Below are 19,867 nucleotides of genomic sequence, written 5' to 3'. Positions count from 1 at the left end.
CAAATTACCAGACAAACTGACAGGTTGGGTTCATTGATGGTATGGCTCAGGGGGCTTGGGGTACATAGATGACCGTGAGAGCATAATGGGGTCACGATAAGGACCAGCTTGGAAGGCTTGGGCGGGGGGCTCTGACACAGCTCCTTTTCATTCTCCTGGGAATGCTGGGAGTAAGACGGTGGGACTCCACAGCATTAGGATCAAGTTCTCTGGTTCCTCCTGAGCAGCCTGGCTCAGGTCCAAACTGCCTGCTCATCCAAGCTGCGGGATACACAGGCGCCATGAAGTAACAGTAGCAGGTGAGAACCATGCCAGCACGGTTAACTAACCCCATACTGACATCCAGAATAAAAACACTGCCTCAGTCATCATTCCTGCATGACACAATCACCACACGCACACACATACATACATGGTTGGTTTCTGATATAAAGTGCCTTAACAATCACTAATCCACCCTGTATTTCCATTTATTTAGCCTATTTATTTAGGGGAATGCATCTTCTTTCCCACTGCCTGCCAGTGGAGCATTGTGAGAATTGTACAGCCATAATAAACTGTGCTTGGAGTAGTAACCTATTTGCTGTCACATCCAGAGAGATGTTGAATAAAGGACCAACAACAGAACAACTTCATGATGGGGAAAAAAAATAACACTTTGCCCAAAAAACCCCACTGGGCCTGAAAGACAAGGAGCAGAAGAATGAAGTGTGAAATCCCTGTAATTCCACCCGTGACTCTGATGGTCCCTGACATGACATGATGGACAGGGCGTTTCTTCCTGATGAGAGAGGTGCAGAAAAGTGACCGCAGCCAATTCTGCTGCCACGGCTGCCATACAAGCCTGACATCCTGCCTTGTGATTTCAATTCACTGGGTCTGAATGAGTGAGTGACGGAAGAGGTAGAGTGCCCTGCAAACGCATTATGTGATGTTACAGGTTTATACGGAGAGAAGGGACTGGGTGAGTCTTTCTAAGCACAGTTATTTTCTGTCACAGATGTTGTTAAAACTTTGTTTAACACTCCCCGAAAGAAAGTCATATCTCCAACCATAACAAAGTAATCAAACAAGATAGCCTGATCACAATTTAATGTCACAGCTTCCCAGCCAATACTTCACAGCCCCAGTAATCACTACTGATCCTAGTCGTCTCTCCTTTGGCTGTGCATTTGAAATTACGGAAAAAGCAATGCCCCCAAGTCTTGGTTTGTATGCAAAAAATACTCATCTGTTGTTTATATATCCAGTTACTGCAAAAAGCTTATGTTTTAGTGAAGGAATCTTGACTTTTAACCTGGATACACTTTGAGCTGTGCTCATTTGGACTACATCAAAATGTAATCCCATTTTTGTCTAAATGAAATAAATATGCCTTTATGAAATAATCATATGATGAATGCAGCAATATATGTAAATGAGTCAATAAATTGTTAAATAATTCATTAACTAACATTCGTCTTATTAAATATTTATTCCGACTCTTATTCTCTACATTGTTAAATTGAATTCCATTGTTATTTCATAATAAGTTTTATTTTGGTGATTGGCTACTACTTGGCGATTGTTTACTTCGCCTGGATCTGGCAACACTTTTCTAGTGCGAGACTACGCTAGAATTATGCTAGAATTCAGGCAGCACACTGAACCAACAATAACACAGAAGACTTCAGCAAGCAATTCAGCAACTGCAGCAGATGTTTGAAACTTTTTTTTAAATTTCCCTAACAGTGCTTAGTGGTATGTTTAGGCTAACAATTTATGAATTTTTTTCACCCAGTTTTTTTCGGTCAACAGTTGTGATTTTATTGTGATTTTACAGTTCTTTGGCTTTCCCCATGGTGATGGATAACAAAGGGATTTTATATGTATGTTGCCTCATTTTTATATCCAATGGAAACAGGAAGTTATGGAAGGCTACAGTACAGTTTATTAAGACTGAGGTAAACTTAAATCCCAGATGACCAGATATTAAAAACATAACATGCAATGTTATTGTCTATCGCCAAGCATCAGTAGCCTAAACAGCATCCAGTACTGTCAGGCTTAGATTTGAGAACACTCCACTGGTCTTACATACACCTAGGCTAAAGACATTCAAACTCAATTTTTCACAACTCCACACATTTCATGTTACCATACATTTCCAGTGTTAAGTCAAGTAGGGTATCTACTATATTTCCATAAGAGGTCATTTCAAAATAATAACTAAGAGACAGATTTATTTCAGCTTTTAGGTTCTATATCAGATTTTCAGTGGGTCAAAAGTTTCCATACACTAAGCTGACCTTCTCTTTTAACAGTCAGGACGATTCCAGAAATTGATGTAATTACTTTTTAGAAGCTTCTGATTGGCCAACTCTCATAATTAGAAGCTAATTGGCAGTATTTGGTGTCATTGCCTTTTAATTGCTTAACTTGAATCAAACGCTTGGGGTAGCCCTCCACAAGCTTCTCACAATACTTTGCCAGAATTTTTGCCCATTCCTCCTGACAGAACTGGTGTAAGTCAGTCAGGTTTGTGGGCCTCCTTGCTCGCACATGCTTTTTCAGTTCAGTCCACTAATTTTCTATGGGATTCAGGTCAGGGCTTTGTGATGGTCACTCCAATATTTTCACTTTGTTGTCTTTAAGCCATTTTGTTACAACTTTGGAGGTATGCTTAGGATCATTGTCCTGCTGGAAGACCCAGTTGCGACCAAGTTTTAACTTTCTAGCTGATGTCTTGTGGTGTTGCTTCAGTATTTCTAGATAATCCTCCTTCCTCATGATGCCATCTATTTTCTAAAGTGCACCAGTCCATTTTCCAGCAAAACGCACCCACAACATGATGCTGCCACCCCCCCGCTTCACAGTTTGGATGGTGTTCTTAAAAACCTAACCCTTTTTCTTCCATACAGAGCGCTGAATACGCCGCCAAAAGACTGGGTCTTCATCCTGGTGATCACCCGCAAACTTCATTCTGGCTTTTTTATGCTAGTCTTGGAGTAGGGGCTTCTTCCTTGCGTGACAGCCTTTCGAGCCATGGTGATGCAGGATTCTCTTAATGGTGGATGTAGATACTTTGGTACCTGATGCCTCCTACTCCTTCACCAGTTGCTTTGTTGTTGTCTTGGGGTTCAGTTGAACCTTTCGGAACACAGTTCGTTCAGCCCTGCGAGTTAATTTGTGCCTCCTTCCTGAAGGATGCAGTGTCCGTGTGCAGGGCTCCTCAGTGCGAGTATTTCACTCGCATTTGCCCCTAAAAATAGATACGTGCGAACCAGAAAAATAATTTACGAGCACAGTGTGAGAGTAAAGATTACAACCTACCGTCCCACATTCCACAAGCCACAATGCGCCAATCACAGTAGAGTTTTCTGTGATGACGCAACTGGTGTGAAGTGAGAAAAAGGTGAACAACACTAAAAAAAGTATCGGTACGATAGGCTATAAGTTAACATTATAGGTACAGACATTGCTAAAAATGAAGCCCATTAATTTTATTTTAAGCGAAAAAGAGACGAGGAGAAAGAAGAATCCAGCAAGGGGGATTTACAAGGTTCAACTAATGAGGCTTCGCAAGGTTTAACTGAGGCGGCTAATGTTAACGTTAACATGGTGGCTAGTAATGACAGGGCGGCTGAAAACAACGTTAGCGAAGCTACCGTGACCCCCGCTGTCAACTTCAACGTCCACTGGAGCCAGCGGAGGGAGAACATATAGATTTAATGCAAACTGGCTCAAAATGTTCCCATGGCTAGAAAACATGGTTCGAAAACAACGTCCATGTTCTGCAAATAAAAAAAACCAGTATTGCAGAACCAATACATCGGTTAAAATGCAGTGTCAATATTTTAAAAACCGTTTCAATGTTTCAAAAAGTTGTTTCAGTACTTCAATGTTCTTTTTTTTTTTTTTTTTTAATTTTAAATTTTTTTAAAAAGCTCTTGCAATATTTTATTTAAAAAGCTGTGTTTCAACATTTCAGTATTTTAAAAAGCTGTTTTCAATGTGTCAAATTTTCAAAAAATCTGTTTCAATGTTTTAAAAAACTTTGTCAATATTTTAAGGCCCATGCCTAGTGTCTAGATACTAGGGTCTTCCACTTACATAGTCCTCCACTGGTTTTCACATCATAATTGCACACAAGGAGAAGGAGCGCACAGACACACACTAGGGCTGTCAAAAAATATTTGAAGTTCGAAAAATATTCGAAAATCTTTTTTTTATTTTTTTTTTTTATTTCGAACCTAAATTTGAGCATTCGAATATTAGTTTTGGATCCCGCTTTTTGTAATTAACATGAATATACAGGCTTTAATGTCATACGGCGAATCATGTTCATGCACGCAAAGCTCATTTCCTGTGCTAACGTTACTTCCTCTGTCAACAAAAAAACATTCTGCCCTGGACCCAGAGTGAGTCGATCGTCTGGTTTTCCTTGCCAATAACCTCCGGTGATACTTTCATGGACACCTAGCGTTACTGGTCAGCTAGCCTTGGGAGCCAGTCTCTTTTTTTCACTTCGTTCAACAGATCTGGTCAGCTAACAATTTAGGCTAAATAATGTTCCTACGGCAGGCTAGGTTTCCTTTCTGTTCTGAAGATTTTGATAAAATTGGATGATGAAAGAAGTTAAACAAACTAAACAGAGTAAGTACTTTGTTGTTTTAGGCTACAAGTATTAGCCGTTTGAATAGTTTGTGTGTTAAGAAATAAACAGGGGTTTCCTATAAACAATCATTCCCCTATTATTGTGATTAATAAATGCCGAGTTGTGGCAAATTACATCCACGAGAAAGTGCTTTATTCATTTGCACATTAGGCTATAGAAACTGCAGGGGGCTCATTTATAAAATTAACTTGCGTGTACATACGTCAAGTGAAGATCTAACGTAGAGCCACAACCGTTTCCACGGTCAAATCGAGTCATGTTTAAATTTTATAAATCACTACTTTGATGTGATTGTCTAAATACGCGCCACACAATTGATCTAAAATACATTTTATAAACGAGGCCCCAGATGTAGTAACCTAGTATGAAAGTTCACCGATGTCCTCTATTCTGCTGCCCGCTTGTGGAAAATAACGCGCAGGCCAGTTAGAGGGAGCGTCAGGTGCATATTGCGCCCGACAATAAGCAGCTTATTTTTGTGAATTATATGCAAATGATATTTGAATATATTCGAACTCTAATTACAAAAGCTAATATTTGAACTCAATTTCATGGCACTTTTGACAGCCTTAACACACACACACGCGCGCAGTATAAATATGTATGTAATAAACTGTTTGTTAATAAACTCTGTGTTACTTGAACATTTTTCACTGTGCTCCTACATTTCTTTGTGTGCTCCTAAATTTTCACTTAGGAGCACATGTATGCCTTGTGGAAAAAAAAGTTCGCGTAGAGCCCTGGTGTGGTCCCAAAATTTTTATATTTGCATACAATTTTTTGTACAGATGATTGTGGTACCTTCAGTTGTTTGGAAATTGCTCCTAAGGAGGAACTGGAGTTGTGGAGGTCCACAATTTTTTTCTGAAGTCTAGGCGTGGATTTTCCCATGGTATCAAGGGCAAAAAGGCAGTGGCTTTAAAGGTAGGCCCTTAAATACAGCATACAGGTGCCAATTAACTCCTAATTAAGATAATTGGCCAATCCGAAGCCTCTAAAAAGTCATTACACCATTTTCTGGAATCTTCCAGACTGTTAAAAGAGACAGTCAACTTGGTGTAGGTAAACTTTTGACCCACTGGAATTCTGATAGTGAATTTTTCAGCTTTAGCTGAAATAAATCTGTCTCTAGTCAATTGTTTTAAAATTACCTCTGATGTGAACAAAGTAGATGCCCTAATTGACTTGCCAAAAGAAATGTATGGTAAAATGAAATGTGCAGAGTTGTGAAAAACTGAGTTTGAATATCTTTAGCCTAGGTGTATGTAAACTTTTGGCCTCAACTGTAATAGCATAGGAATATATAAGCAACAGGGAGGACTGAGGAGCGAAATCTGGAGTGACATCACAAACAAAATTAACTCATTAGCATAATAAAAATAGACAGAAAGGGTGGACAAATCCCTGGCAAATGTGCAAGTAAGAGAGAAGGAAGGAGTTGAGACAGCTACGCTTCTAATGGAAGAAGGCTGCTAAGGATCTGAAAGTAAAACACCATTCATTCAATTCCCTATTGGACACACACACACACACACACAAGACAATTGTCTCAATTCAGAACTGCATTTTGATATTGACTGCCAACAGACAAGAGATTAATAAATGTCCTGATCAGTAAATGTCCTACGTCCTTTAAATAAAACAAAGCATTTTCATTGGATACCTAAAATAAATGAGAAGTGATCAAAAAAATAAATAAATAAATAAAAAATGTAAATCACCTGGACAAAGTGCCCAGAACCTTGGACAGTATAGTACAAAACATGGATTGTTACATTCCTCAAAATCTCACCCTATATTAGCACATTCACAGCAGGTAACCTATATATACACACATCATGAACAGGCTTAGCTACAGTTCCTGATTTCCTCTATTACATATTTGTCATGCTGAATGGTTTCAGATCTTTAAACAAAATGTAATATTAGGCAAATGGAAATGGAGTAAACACAAAAGAAGTTTTAAAATTATTTTTCATTTATTTAATGAAAGTTATCAAACACCCATATCACCCATGTGAAAAAGGATTTGCCCCCTAAAACTTAATAGCTGGTCGTGGACTTGCTTTTTGTGCTGCATAACCCAATTATGCTTCAGCTTCAGGTCACGAACAGATGACCGGACATTCTCCTAAAGAAATTTCTAGTACAGAGCAGAATTCATGGTTCCTTCAATAATGTCAAGTCATCCAGGTCCCAAGGTAGCAAAGCATGCCCACGCCATCACACTAACACCACCAAGCTTGACTGTTGGTACAAGGTTCCTACTGTGAAATGCTGCATTTGATTTAAGCCAAACATAATGGGAACCATTTAAAAACATTGGAGTCATTTGTCCATGCACCATTTTCCCCAAAAGGCTTGGGGATCACATGCAAATGTGATATGAGCATTGATGTTTCTCTTGGTTAGCAGAGGAGAACTAATTTTTGATAAAAATGACTTTTGTGACAAAATTGTAACGTAGAACCTTGTTGTCAGGTCTCAATATCCAGTTACCGATATAACTGATTTTCTGCACTTGTGTATGTCTTGTACAGTAGTGCCCAGAACTCTACAAACAATACTCCAAATGTGGCCTAACAACGACAGGGTATAATATTTGCTTTTCACTTAATATTTTTCCAGTACAATGCCAACGTCCTACAAGGCTTATCAGGTCTCGTAGGACAAGTCCCTTATCAGGCTCCCACCCATTTCCAAACACAGGACAAAACATGTGATTTTAATTTAAAAAACTATAAAAATGTCATTGTGGGGTCTAGAACAAACATTCCCTGATCAATACATGGCATACCTTTGTTGGAACATGGTAGGATCAAGTCCAAGGATCATGGTACAGTCTGCATGAATTAATGGAGATCCATTTCTGTGGCAGCACGTACAGTTTTCATAGTCAAAAGCTAACCTAGTCATGCTACGTGGGAGAGAAAAGACCACTGTAAACAGAACCACATGGCCAGCAAGGAGGCAGAGCTCTTCAAAACTGGGGCACCAACGTGCTGCTCCAAAGGGCCTCCGTCTAGAGTCAGACTCCAGGTAGCCTAAGCCCTTCAGATACACAACTCAGCAGCTGCTGAGCCAGCAGCTCACAGAACAATTTCATGACACTTCAGTCCTTGCCACAAGACAGTAATTTATTTAATTATGTATATTTCAAGTGTTTAAATACACATGAACATGCATGTTATCCTATAATTACAATGGGGCAAAATTAACACTGCGAATACTATTACAATAGTTTACCAAATTTTTTAACATGTAAAAAGGAAATGTGATTTACAAATGTTATCATGTAAATTTTACATAATAAAAGTGGGTTACATGCCCATAACCCTAAGCAATTTGAGAATCCTTTGTTGACTTGACACTTGTGCAGTAATGTATATTTATATACCTATGTTAAATGTGTGGCATTTAACAGACTTATCATATTTCTTAATGGGGAAGTAGCTGTTAATCTCTTCATACATAGTTTCAATTGGCAGGACATGAGACACAGTCTTGTAGGGCAGCCAAATGAAGAGCCATACATGATTCAATACTTTCTCAGCTGTTTTCTGTTCCCTGTCTGTTCATCTATCCACAGTCTACCCATATGGATAAAGCAAAAAATTTAAAAAAGGGTGGCTCGCCTTCTATCCATAAAAAATCTATCCATAAATACATTTAGCAAATGCACAACATTTTTACTACCTTCACTGTTTGGTCTACCTCCTGCTAGAAAATGAAGTGAACTTTTACATCATAACTTTGAGGAAAAAAAACATTATCAGCACATTCTCAATCTCAGAATGTCCTTCAAGATTGTTTAAAGAGCTTGTGACAACCGCAGGAACATGAGTAGATTAAACTAGTCTGACACTGAGCCAGTCGAGTACTGTATGTTCAGCAGTCTTTTTTCCTAGTTGGAGAGGAGAGAATTTTTAAATTAACCTCTGAACCTAGCTTGATCTTTTTGTTAACTGACATGTGCAGCAATATCTAGAGATGGATATTGAAATGATCCCTCTGAATGGGAAATACAATGCCAAAGAGGTTTTCAATTGAAAAGCTTAGCACTTCTCATTAGCCTAACACTCCCATCAGCCACAGTAATCAGAGGATTTGGATAAGCCACAAGAGGGAGCTCGCAAAGTAGTTCAACAGGAGATTGATTTGACTCAATATGATGTCTGAAATTGACTTCATGCATACATCTTTAGCAATCAAAGTCTCCAAAGCCTCTCAAATGAATTTTTTGTCCTGGCCACCTTTCACCATTTCAAAAAACTACAGTTCTGTCATCTGATCACATTTCTCTACCACTGGTTATCTACATCACTTCTGTTCTAAATATGGTCATGATGGTCCAGAAATAGCATACACTTCTTTTGATCCTTAAAGGCTTCAGCCTGCTACAAATTAACTGGTTTGTGCGACGCATTGTCCAACCACGTTGGACCGTGTTGTTGTTAATACCTTTTCTGAAGTAGCTGAACTCGAAGATGGGCCGAGAAGCTGTCCCTCATAGAAAGGGGGTAGAATTACAACAGGAAGTAGCTATAGGAAGTTTTTACATTTTACATTTTATTTTATCTTATTTTAGTTGTAGGTACAAGTGAGGTTCTTTTTGTAACCTCCATCAAAGAATTCAGTATCTTCTGGGTGTTTACAATCGAGACACGAAGAGTCATCAGTACTGGCATTACTGCAGGATTCTGCATTTTTACACAGAGAAAACCAGAATGTTGGGGGAAAAAATACACCACGTTCTATAAACTCAGATATTCTTCTTAGGGTTGCAAAGGGTTGGAAAATTTCCGGTAAATTTCTGGAAATTTTGGAAGGGAAGTTAAGCTCGGGAATTTTGGGAATTCTGCAATATAAAAATCTTACCTTTTAATATTGAACTTATTTGGGGGGGGGGGGGGGGATACACATAAAAAGCAATACTAGGTCTTATGGCATGTTTTAGTTAAAAGTATGCCCATTTAATTGAATTGTAACCATGCACTGCATTCAGCAGCGCACTCTTCCATCACATGTACTGATAATTTGCCAGCATCCCTTTAATTAGGAATTCAGTAAAATTACAACCCTCTGCATGCAGTGCATTCTCCCATCACGTGTGCAGCCCACATTACTGCCAACACTACCATCTGAGCCAAAGGACTACATGCTTAAAGGTAAGTTTTGATTATATTACTGGAGTGAATATATTTTATATTTTTTATGATATCTCGGCAGATAGTAGTCTAATGCAAAGTACACAGTTTATACCTTGTTAACACCTTCTGCTAGCTAGCGGTTACCATGTGATGTAGCTTGATTGAGCATGCTAATTGAGGAGTTTTAATTAATCTATTTCCATTCATTCTTTATTGTAAAACATTTATTTTATAAATGAGTTGTTCACTTTAAACCCTAAGGCCTATTCTGACATCGGTATTAATTCAGTTTATCATTTAGTTTATATTCGCCAATGAAAATAATACATTTCGTCATGTTTTTGTTTACAAAAGTGAATTGTTATTTCGTTATGTTTTTGTCATGGAAAAAGGGGTTGTAACAAATATTTTTCGTTGACGAAATTAACGCCGTCTGATAAGTAGGCTATTTTTACCGCTGTGAAGCGGCATGGAGACGTTGTATAAATATCAGTAATTTTGGACAAGCAGTTAGCTTCTCTTCAAAACTTTCCATCTTTGGTTACGTAATGTGCTGCCCACGTCACTTGGCACTACTCACGGTATACTGCTCGTCCCTAGAACCGCGGGGTAAACTGACCCTTTGCGCAATAAAATGGGATGCATTTTGTTAATGTTTATTCCACATGTCTGTCATTCCTTGACTTTTTCTAAAAACTCGCGCTTCAACTATCTATGTAAATAGAATTCTAAAACTCGGAAGATTGTTTTTATGTCAATGATGTGACGCCTACTTTTTCTGTCCAACTGCATTTTTTCCCTTTAAAAAAAATTTCTAAATGCATAAAAAGATAAAAATATATATCTAGTACCTTTCCCATATACACACCCACTTTAACTTTTCCAAACCTTTTAGTTATTGGTCATTTTTCTGTTATTTGAAGTGCCAAAATAGCATGCGATGCAACCGTCCAGCCATGACTGCTATTTTGAAAACTTGTTTAAAATGACTTTAAATTAGAGCCCGACCGATATATTGGTTTGGCCGATATATCGGCCATTATTTGACTTTTTTGACAACATCAGGATCGGCAGTTATGCAGCCGTTGTGTCCCGATTTTTAAATAAGTATAATAAACAAAAAAAACATTCATTATTTATCTGTACTAGTCTGTTCGAACGTTGTAATTGCTGTTTACTAGAATTATCCAGTAGAGAGAGCTCTAATACAAGTGTGAACTGCAGCAGCTGACGCGCTACTTCTGTAATAAGACGTTTGTCACTCGTGCCTCATCCAATATTCTCCACTGCAAGACTTGTCTGCACAGATTCGATTGCCGCAATAAAGGTATGTATATTTAGTGAAAGTTTTTAATTAAATGCCTTTATACGACCACTATGTTTATCAATCCTCATTATCAAGCGAGCGAGCTAGCTAACATATTTGGTTCACTTTAGCAAGCTAGCTGGCTAGCAAGCCTTTATGAAGTGGCAGTGAGCACATAAGCAGCGTAGGATCTACATTTCCAGAGGACATTGCTGTACTCTCAAATATATAACCAGCCAAAATAAAATGGTGAAATGAATGCATCACACATTTGTTTTTTATCTGAGATAATGATATTAGCTACTATATGATGCTGTGTCAATATTGCAAGCGAGTGCATCATCTAGTCACGCGTCATGGTAGCAAGCTAACCAGACAGTAAAAATGCCGATAAAACTCTTCTAACGTGGATAATTTTAAGCCATGTTATCTAGCTTTGTCGTGATAACATGAGAGAAGGATTGCTGTTGGAGAAGTGAATCAACCAACAGTTAGCGCGGGTAACCTGCACGAAAGCACATTGTAGTTTTTTTCACCACCGAATTCTTATGGACAAGCCTCACGTTACGCATTTCATCCAGTCAATTTAGTTTAATCTAACGTTACACTTTATTCACTCATTAGCTCCGCTAGATGAAGACTTACGCTGGGCACCCACCGCACGCGTCGCGTAAGCAGCACGGCGCAGCGGCGCGGCGCGTAGCGTGTCTCCACTGGTTCCGTTTGTGTCGCGCAAAGGCTTGCTTAAAGCTCTATATTCCTAGTAGCTCTCGCAGTCTGCAGTGGGATTACATCGTGTATTTCACGTTAGTTCAGGACTTGGTGAGAGACCTTTTTCAGTCTGTTAATTAGGTAATATTTTTTAACACATGTAAATACGTGAGAAAGTAAACGCTTTAAAGAATTACCATAAGTTTAAATCGCAATGTAGCCTGTATAATAATCAATCTCAAACTGTATTAATTTATTTGCTTGGTTAACAAGCGTGCCAATTTCACGAAGAATATGTAATGATCGTAATAATAATAAATAATCCATAATCAACCATTGGGAATTCCCGTGTCGTCTTGTCATTCACGTCAAAACGTGTATAGGATCAGATTTAGTAAAATCAGCTAATCATCAAAAAGATAGCGGAACAGTTTAATCTTGAAGGGATATGAACACCACAACGCCATGAACACCGTAAGCTTTGAAGTACAAGTGCAATAAAGGCTTGCTTACAACTTCATTTATAAAATAGGTGCATTTTCATCGGCAAGACCACTAAATAATCTGATTTTTTAAAGCTCTGTGGATTATCTGATTTTTATTAACAAGCCCTTTTTGAAAGCACGGCGAACGAAGACATCGGAGAAGTCAAATAGACTGAGCAACGGTTGGTTAAAAACTACCTTCCAACACTTGAGCTAACAAACCGCTGCTCGGTGCATTCACTTCTACATCATTCAATAGGCTACGTCTTTCTGTGGTGTATTTTCAAATTTACCCCACCCCCTCCGCAAAATAAGATAGTGAAACTAAGTTTGCCTTTTCCCCATGTTCCAGTTTTTCTTTTTTTTTCTGCAAGGACAATACAAAAACGAAAAGGCTTGTATTTTTTTTAGCTGCTTATAAAATATCTGGGAGGTAACTAGGGACACACCCCCAGTAATATAAGGATGAAATAGAAATCAGAGCATGTATACCTAGCATTTTAGAGCATATTTCTGTGTATAAACAGGCCATCGTGACGCGCAACAAGCCAAAAAAATAGAACAGAAGCGAAAAACTACACTTCAGTTCACTTGTGTCGCGAGAGCTTCGCAGCCGGTTCGCGACGCGTTCACATCTGGTGGAGACGACGTCGCCCGCTGCCGTTGTAATAACAGTACTTCAACTACGCGTCATGTGGTATGACCTCAAAAAAACTATGAATATTAAGTTTTATCTGCAAATCTAAATTTTGGTGATAAATTTGATAGTGAACTTTGGTGGGAAGAATGCCTGTTTTTTTTTAGGTGGCCAATTCTGTGTCTGTAAAATTTGACTGAACTTGAAAACATCATGTGGTGAGACCAAGTATCATGTGGTGCCACCATTGCAGAATGTTGTACATGATAGATATATGTCCTGCATTGGCAGTTTCTGTGCATTTATATTTAATTCATGATTTCTACATAAGGTTCTTTATTTTAGTATAACTTTTAGTATAATTTGGTATAGATTTGTCTGCAATTTCAGTCATTTTCCCCAATATTTCGGAAAGAACATTCTTTTTTTCATCTTTGTAAAATTTTATGAGAGAAATGCCAAAACAATTTATAGCATGAAATTTCATTTAGGTAATTATGCATTTATTAATCATACATAACTATTTTAACCTATTTCCTAGATGGCACTCACAAGCAGAGAAAAAAACGCTCTCCACAGGCAGCGTGTTAATTCCGACCCTGCAGCAAGAGCTGAGTACCTTGCTAGAAGAAAAGAAAGGTATACAAAAGAACTATAAGTAATGTTACATTACATTACAGGCATTTAGCAGACGCTCTTATCCAGAGCGACTTACACAACTTTTTACATAGCATTTTACATTGTATCCATTTATACAGCTGGATATATACTGAAGCAATGCAGGTTAAGTACCTTGCTCAAGGGTACAACGGCAGTGTCCTTACCCGGGAATCGAACCTGCGACCTTTCGGTTATAAGGCCAGTTACAAGCCCAGTTCCTTACCCACTGTGCTACACTGTGTAACATGAAGTACATATTTCTCTAGTGTGTTTCTAACTGTCATGTAGAATATGTCTTTTCTGTAACATATTAAACTTCCTGTTGTCATCTATCATTAGTCTAAAATAAAATTGACTATGTACAAACTTAAATTTATGGCATGACATTATACACTACTGTTTCAGCTACCAGAGAAGAAAACAGCAGGGAAAGATTACATATTTAAAGTCAAGTGAGCGAAGAAAAAACAGAGACAAATGGAGGGCTGCATCCAGAAGTTACAGGGATAGGAAAAAGATGGAAAATGCTGTGTTGGACCTTACACCACCATCTATGGAGAACACTCCGCCAGTTCTGGCTGGTGTAGATGTAAGCCTAGTACAAGAGCAGCCAGAAAATGCAGGTCAAGCTGTGGTAAACCCCATACCTCTGACTGAGGATTTTAATCCACCAGTGTCCTCCACACCACAGAGAGATCAGAGAAAGAATACATCCTCAGCAGAGAAACGTTGCAAAAGACTGCAGAGAGAGAAGTGTAAACTGAGAAAGCAGGTCTTACATCTGAGGAAACAACTAGCAGAGACGAGAAAAAGAAAAGATAAAGTCAGAAAGAGTGAGAAGCGGTTAATGGCAAAACAAAGAGTAAGTGAAAAATTCAAGCCAAGGGGGTGTAAGAAACTGTCAGCGGAGAGAAAGCAAGCTGTTGTCAATTTCTGTCCAGAGATGAAAATAGTCGTCTTTTAGCTGTAAAAAAGACACCATCACCAAAAATAAAGAGAAAAAACAAAGAAGAGTTCTCACAAAGTCCCACACTGAGCTCCATGCACAGTATAACACTGAGATGGAAAAGATTCTCTTTGTCAGAAGACGACCATTTTAAATCACTGAGTCGAAGACCAGGGATCGAGACACATGTGCATGCATGGACCACGAAAATGTCCACATGTTGGTAAACAAACTTAAGAATGCATGGATTGTACATGTATGAAGTGCTGCTTTGATGAAATTGAGTTTCCTGAGACAGACAGTACTGAGGTTTCTTGGGAGCAATGGAAGTGGGTAACTTCAACAAATAGAGAGAAAACCTATGCAAATGTTTTAAAACAAACACAGACAGGCACAATCAAAGACTTAACAGAGCTATTCTGTCAAAAACTAGAAGTTTTAGCCATACATCAACTCAATTGGATCCACCAGGCACAGCAGTTCCGTAACCTAAAACAAAATATCACAGAATGTGAAGCTGTTCTCCATATTGATTTCTCAGAGAATTACGCCTGTAAGATGAACACAGAAATCCAGGCTTATCATTTTGGAGGCAGTAGAAAGCAGGCTACGATCCATACAGCAGTCCTATACACAATCCATGCCACTAAATCTTATGCGACACTATCTGACAGCTTCCACCATGACGGGCGGGTGGTGTAGGCACATCTAGAGCCCATCTTGATAGAGCTTAGGGTAACCTTCCCACAAATTACCACTCTGCACATTCTTAGTGACAACTTTTACCTTCTCAGTACTGTGCCTTTCCTCTCTGGATTTAAAAATGTGACATGGAATTACTTAGAAAAGTCCCATGGCGAAGGTGCCCCGGATGGCATTGGTGGGGCAATAAAGAGAGATGCTGATCTCTACATTCAGCGAGGAGGTGAGCTTCAGACTCCATTGGATCTCTATGAGATGCTGAACAAAAAATCAGGCTCAAGTATTACTCACTATTGGGTAAGCAAAGAGAGCATTGAAACATTTGACGAGCTGATTCCTGGAATTTTGGTGGCTGTGAAGGGCACCTTTAAGATACACCAGGCTTTGTCTTCACAACCTGCGCAAATTAGTCACAGGGAGGTGTCATTCTTCTGCAAGCGCTTAGAAATGAATCTATGCCCTTGATACAAGCCAGTAACAATAGACCTGAGAGACAGCATGCACCACACTGAGAATCCCTCAAGGACTCCTGAGCCACCAAGGGAACAAGCTAGTGTTCAAAATCTATGTGGCAAGTTTGTGATTGTAACCTATGATGAGCTTCCATATGTAGGCCAGGTCCTTAAGGTTGTGGGAGAGGAAGTGCAGGTTAGCAGCATGCGGCAGTCTGGTGAAAAGAATTTGTCATTTCCTACTTCATGAAAGATGTTCATGCTGTCATCTCAGAACCCGAGCCAGCAACCTCACGCTTCTCTAAGTTGAGAATAGAGCCCGACCGATGCCAGATTTTTGGGTCCGATGCCGATCCCGATTTTGGAGAGTCCTAGCCCACCGATTGACCGATATTTTGTCAAAAAGTACAACATTTTCAAATCAATTTGAAAAACTTATATTTTATCAAAGTTTCTATATTTAAGAACATTTAGACTAACTTATAAGCAAACAAATACATAAAAATAAACACACAAAGAACTTTTTGATAGATAAAAAAATGTAAAAGATGATATTAAATTAAATTAACACCTTCAAGTGGTGTGAATTCAAAATAACTCCACACGTTGCTTTTACTCCTTTCTTTTCCAGCCATCTATAAAAAATTAATTTTAAAAAATCAGTTTTCCAGTTTCAAACATGTATTTTTATGAATATTATTATTATTGTTGTTATTAATTTGTTATTATTATTTCTTAGTATCTATTCTCAGTAAATTAATTATATTTTCTTATTTTATTTCTACTACATGATCTCGAAGAGTAAGACTTCATCTAGCGAGCTTTCCTGTCCATAAGAATTTGGCGGTGAAAAAAACTACAATGCACTCTGACGCGTGATTAGATGACACACACTCACTTGCAATAACGCATTAGCTGTTGACATAGCCTCATTATTTCTTATTATTTATTCTCAGTAAGTTAAATGAATTATATTTTCTTATTTTATTCCTACTACATGATCTCAAAGAGTAAGACTTTATCTAGCGGAGCTAATGAGTGAATAAAGTGTAACGTTAGATGAAACTAAATTGACTGGATGAAATACATAACGTGAGGCTTGTCCATAAGAATTCTGTGGTGAAAAAAAATACAATGCGCTTTCGTGCAGGTTACCCGCGTTAACTGTTGGTTGATTCACTTCTCCAACAGCAATCCTTCTCTCATGTTATCACAACAAAGCTAGATAACATGGCTCAAAATTATCCACGTTAGAAGAGTTTTATCGGCATTTTTACTGTCTGGTTAGCTTGCTACCATGACGCGTGACTAGATGACGCACTCGCTTGCAATAACACGTTGGCTATTGACACAGCATCATATAGTAGCTAATATCATTATCTCAGATAAAAAACAAATGTGTGATGCATTCAATCACCATTTTATTTTGGATGGTTATATATTTCAGAATACAGCGATGTCCTCTGGAAATGTAGATCCTACGCTGTTTATGCGCTCACTGCCACTTCATAAAGACTTGCTAGCCAGCTAGCTTGCTAAAGTGAATCAAATATGTTAGCTAGCTCGCTCGCTCGCTTGATAATGAGGATTTATAAACATAGTGGTCGTATAAAGGTATTTAATTAAAAACTTTCACTAAATATACATACCTTTATTGCAGCAATCGAACCTGTGCAGACAAGTCTTGCAGTGGAGAATACTGGATGAGGCAGGAGTGACAAACGTTTTATTAGAGAAGTAGCGCGTCAGCTGCTGCAGTTCACACTTGTATTAGAGCTCCCTCTACTGGATAATTCTAGTAAACAGCAATTACAACGTTCGAACAGACTAGTACAGATAAATAATCAATGTTTTTTTTTGTTTGTTATACTTATTTAAAAATCGGGACACATCGGCTGCATAACTGCCGATCCCGATGTCGTCAAAAAAGTCAAATAATGGCCGATATATCGGCCAAACCGATATATTTCTGGACTTTGCCCAATCTTGGTTCAACCAAGATTGGGCAAAGTCCAGAAATGCCTGGGGTTAAAGAAATGCTAAAGAAATGATTCTGATCAAAATGATTTGATGATCAAAAATGAATCAAGTTCTCCACAAGGCTCATCACGTGCATTGCACTTTTTTATAAAATGTGATGAGTGTAATGAAATGTTTGTGTCCCCAAACATTGTAAAGTTCACTACAAAGCTCTTAATGTGTGTTGCACTTTTTAATGAATGTTTTTTATGAGAGTTATGTGAAATGTTTATGTTCCTAAACATTGTAAAGTTCACGACAAAGCCTGTAACGTGCATTGCACTTTTTTTTTTAAACGTTTGTGATGAGATTTTAATGAAATGTGTATGAAACGTTTGTATCCAAGAGAATTCCATGAAATTATAATAAAAACTGGTTTATTCTGTTTTTTGTATGGAATTTATTGTGTATTGATCTTTTTAAATATAATTTTAGCCACATGTGGTCTTCTCATCATTTGGTGTGACCATCTATCATGTGGTGTAACCAATAATGGCAATAAATGTATTAAATTCAAAATAGAATATCTCATTTTTGTGGCTGAAACATTCCTCACTGATACAGCATGCTTAAAGTGCATCTTGCAGGTAACATTTTTTTCGAAATGTATACTTAACCTTGTCTGAAAATGACCATTTGAAAAGTTAATGCAGGATTTAATAATTCTTACAAGACATAAGGGCACAAATTCAGAGGAAATAGTGGCTGTTCTGAGCAAAGCTACTAAAAACGCCTTTTTTTTTCAACATCGCGTCATATTACGTAACAAAAGGGAGTCTGCCTGCCTTAGCTAGCTTTAGCCAAATGTGCAGTAGTAGCTGGTATTGAGTGTGAGCGGTCATGATATAGTGAGTTGGTCTTTTTCAGTAGTTTTATATTGCATTTCACCGTGTATCATCATGGTAAATTATTGTGTTTGTGCAGGTTGCACAGACTCCAGCCTGTCAGGACATCGAGTACTCAGTTTTCCTAACAGGAAAAGGAACGGTGCTAGCTTTCGTGCCTGGGTGCATTTTGTGTATGTGAAGAGACGGGACTTCACTGCTGCATCTGTTACAAAAAACGTGGTCGTGTGTGGCGCTCATTTCAAACCCCCACCCATGACATAATGGACCATATTATCTACCTGGGCATTCATAAAAATATTTCACCACTCAAAAATCGTATTCCGTCATAGCAACATGATAAACCCGACAATAGCCCTAGAATATGCCAATACAGCAGTGAAAACGCTGCTCAATTAATAACGAAATAAACAATTTTACAACATTTTACAAAATTATACCATGTCATTCTACAGTCAATATCTGTGACTAAATATTGAATAAATATACAACCTTGCCATTGGTTTTACGCATAGAGATGTCGCTTTTGAGACTGAGTGGTCATATATCGTCTTGGACAATCAGTTTGTGAAATATAAGTGCATTTGTGACGCCTGGGTACCTCCCAAAATAGCTGTGCGTAATACCACACGTGTTGATTACGGCGTTGGTGCCCTTTTTAGTACGGTCTGGCTTGATTGACAATTCATTTATTCAGTAGGTGAGAGTAAAAGCTTTCTAACAATGCATAACATGTCTATTTTTGCTTTTGGAATAGCGTTTTATAGGTCAGCGTAACCACAATTTTTCTCATCATCGCATTCGCTTACGCATACTCTGTGGTAGCAAAAAGACGCTGAACCTAACGTTGTCAACGATTTTTCGTTATTTCTTGGAAAATACTATTATTATTGAGGACTTCTGGGCATAGCTAAGCCATCTGTTTGCTGATAGACCTAGCTAACATCGTTTTCTGAAGGAAGACTGAAGTGGATATTACTGTCTCTGTCTCTTATCTACTGGAAACATAAGATTTCATCATTGCTATGTAAGTATTACTGCTCAAAATATTTCGGTTATATAGGTTATTTTTGAAATTGAGTGTCTTTAAATAGGTTAGTGGTATATAATGTGGATATATCTATAAGCTCACGCTGGTCACTCACCAAGACACCTGCCCAGTTCTCCACTGGTTCTCCTCACACCACAACTGAATATCTCTCCTCTGACCGTTATTCCTTCTAACCCTGGTCTGTTCCTGGTCTCTTGGACGCCTAGCAGCCTCATAATTATAAATTATGGCTGTGGTCCGTCACAT

At 38.3% G+C, this 19,867-nt stretch overlaps 1 protein-coding gene and 1 long non-coding RNA gene across 4 annotated transcripts in view; one reads left to right on the top strand and one right to left on the bottom strand.

Annotated features, from left to right (window-relative positions):
* Positions 1-2,456, top strand: part of LOC118223069 — a 69,008-nt gene extending 66,552 nt beyond the window's left edge. The window contains exons 4-5 of one of the 2 annotated variants that reach the window (XR_004764391.1): positions 176-299; positions 597-2,456. This is a non-coding gene — a long non-coding RNA (uncharacterized LOC118223069). Of the gene's footprint in view, positions 1-175 lie in introns of both variants that reach the window. The other variant, XR_004764390.1, reaches the window with a different exon arrangement.
* The window catches only part of metap1d (methionyl aminopeptidase type 1D (mitochondrial)), an 80,312-nt gene that overhangs the window by 54,392 nt on the left and 6,053 nt on the right, over positions 1-19,867 (bottom strand). The gene's annotated exons all lie outside the window — the stretch shown is intronic.

The sequence above is a fragment of the Anguilla anguilla genome, chromosome 3, assembly GCF_013347855.1.
Source record: "Anguilla anguilla isolate fAngAng1 chromosome 3, fAngAng1.pri, whole genome shotgun sequence".
NCBI lineage: Eukaryota > Metazoa > Chordata > Actinopteri > Anguilliformes > Anguillidae > Anguilla > Anguilla anguilla.
The sequence above is the reverse complement of the archived record's forward strand: the minus strand, read 5'-3'. Positions and strand labels throughout refer to the sequence as shown.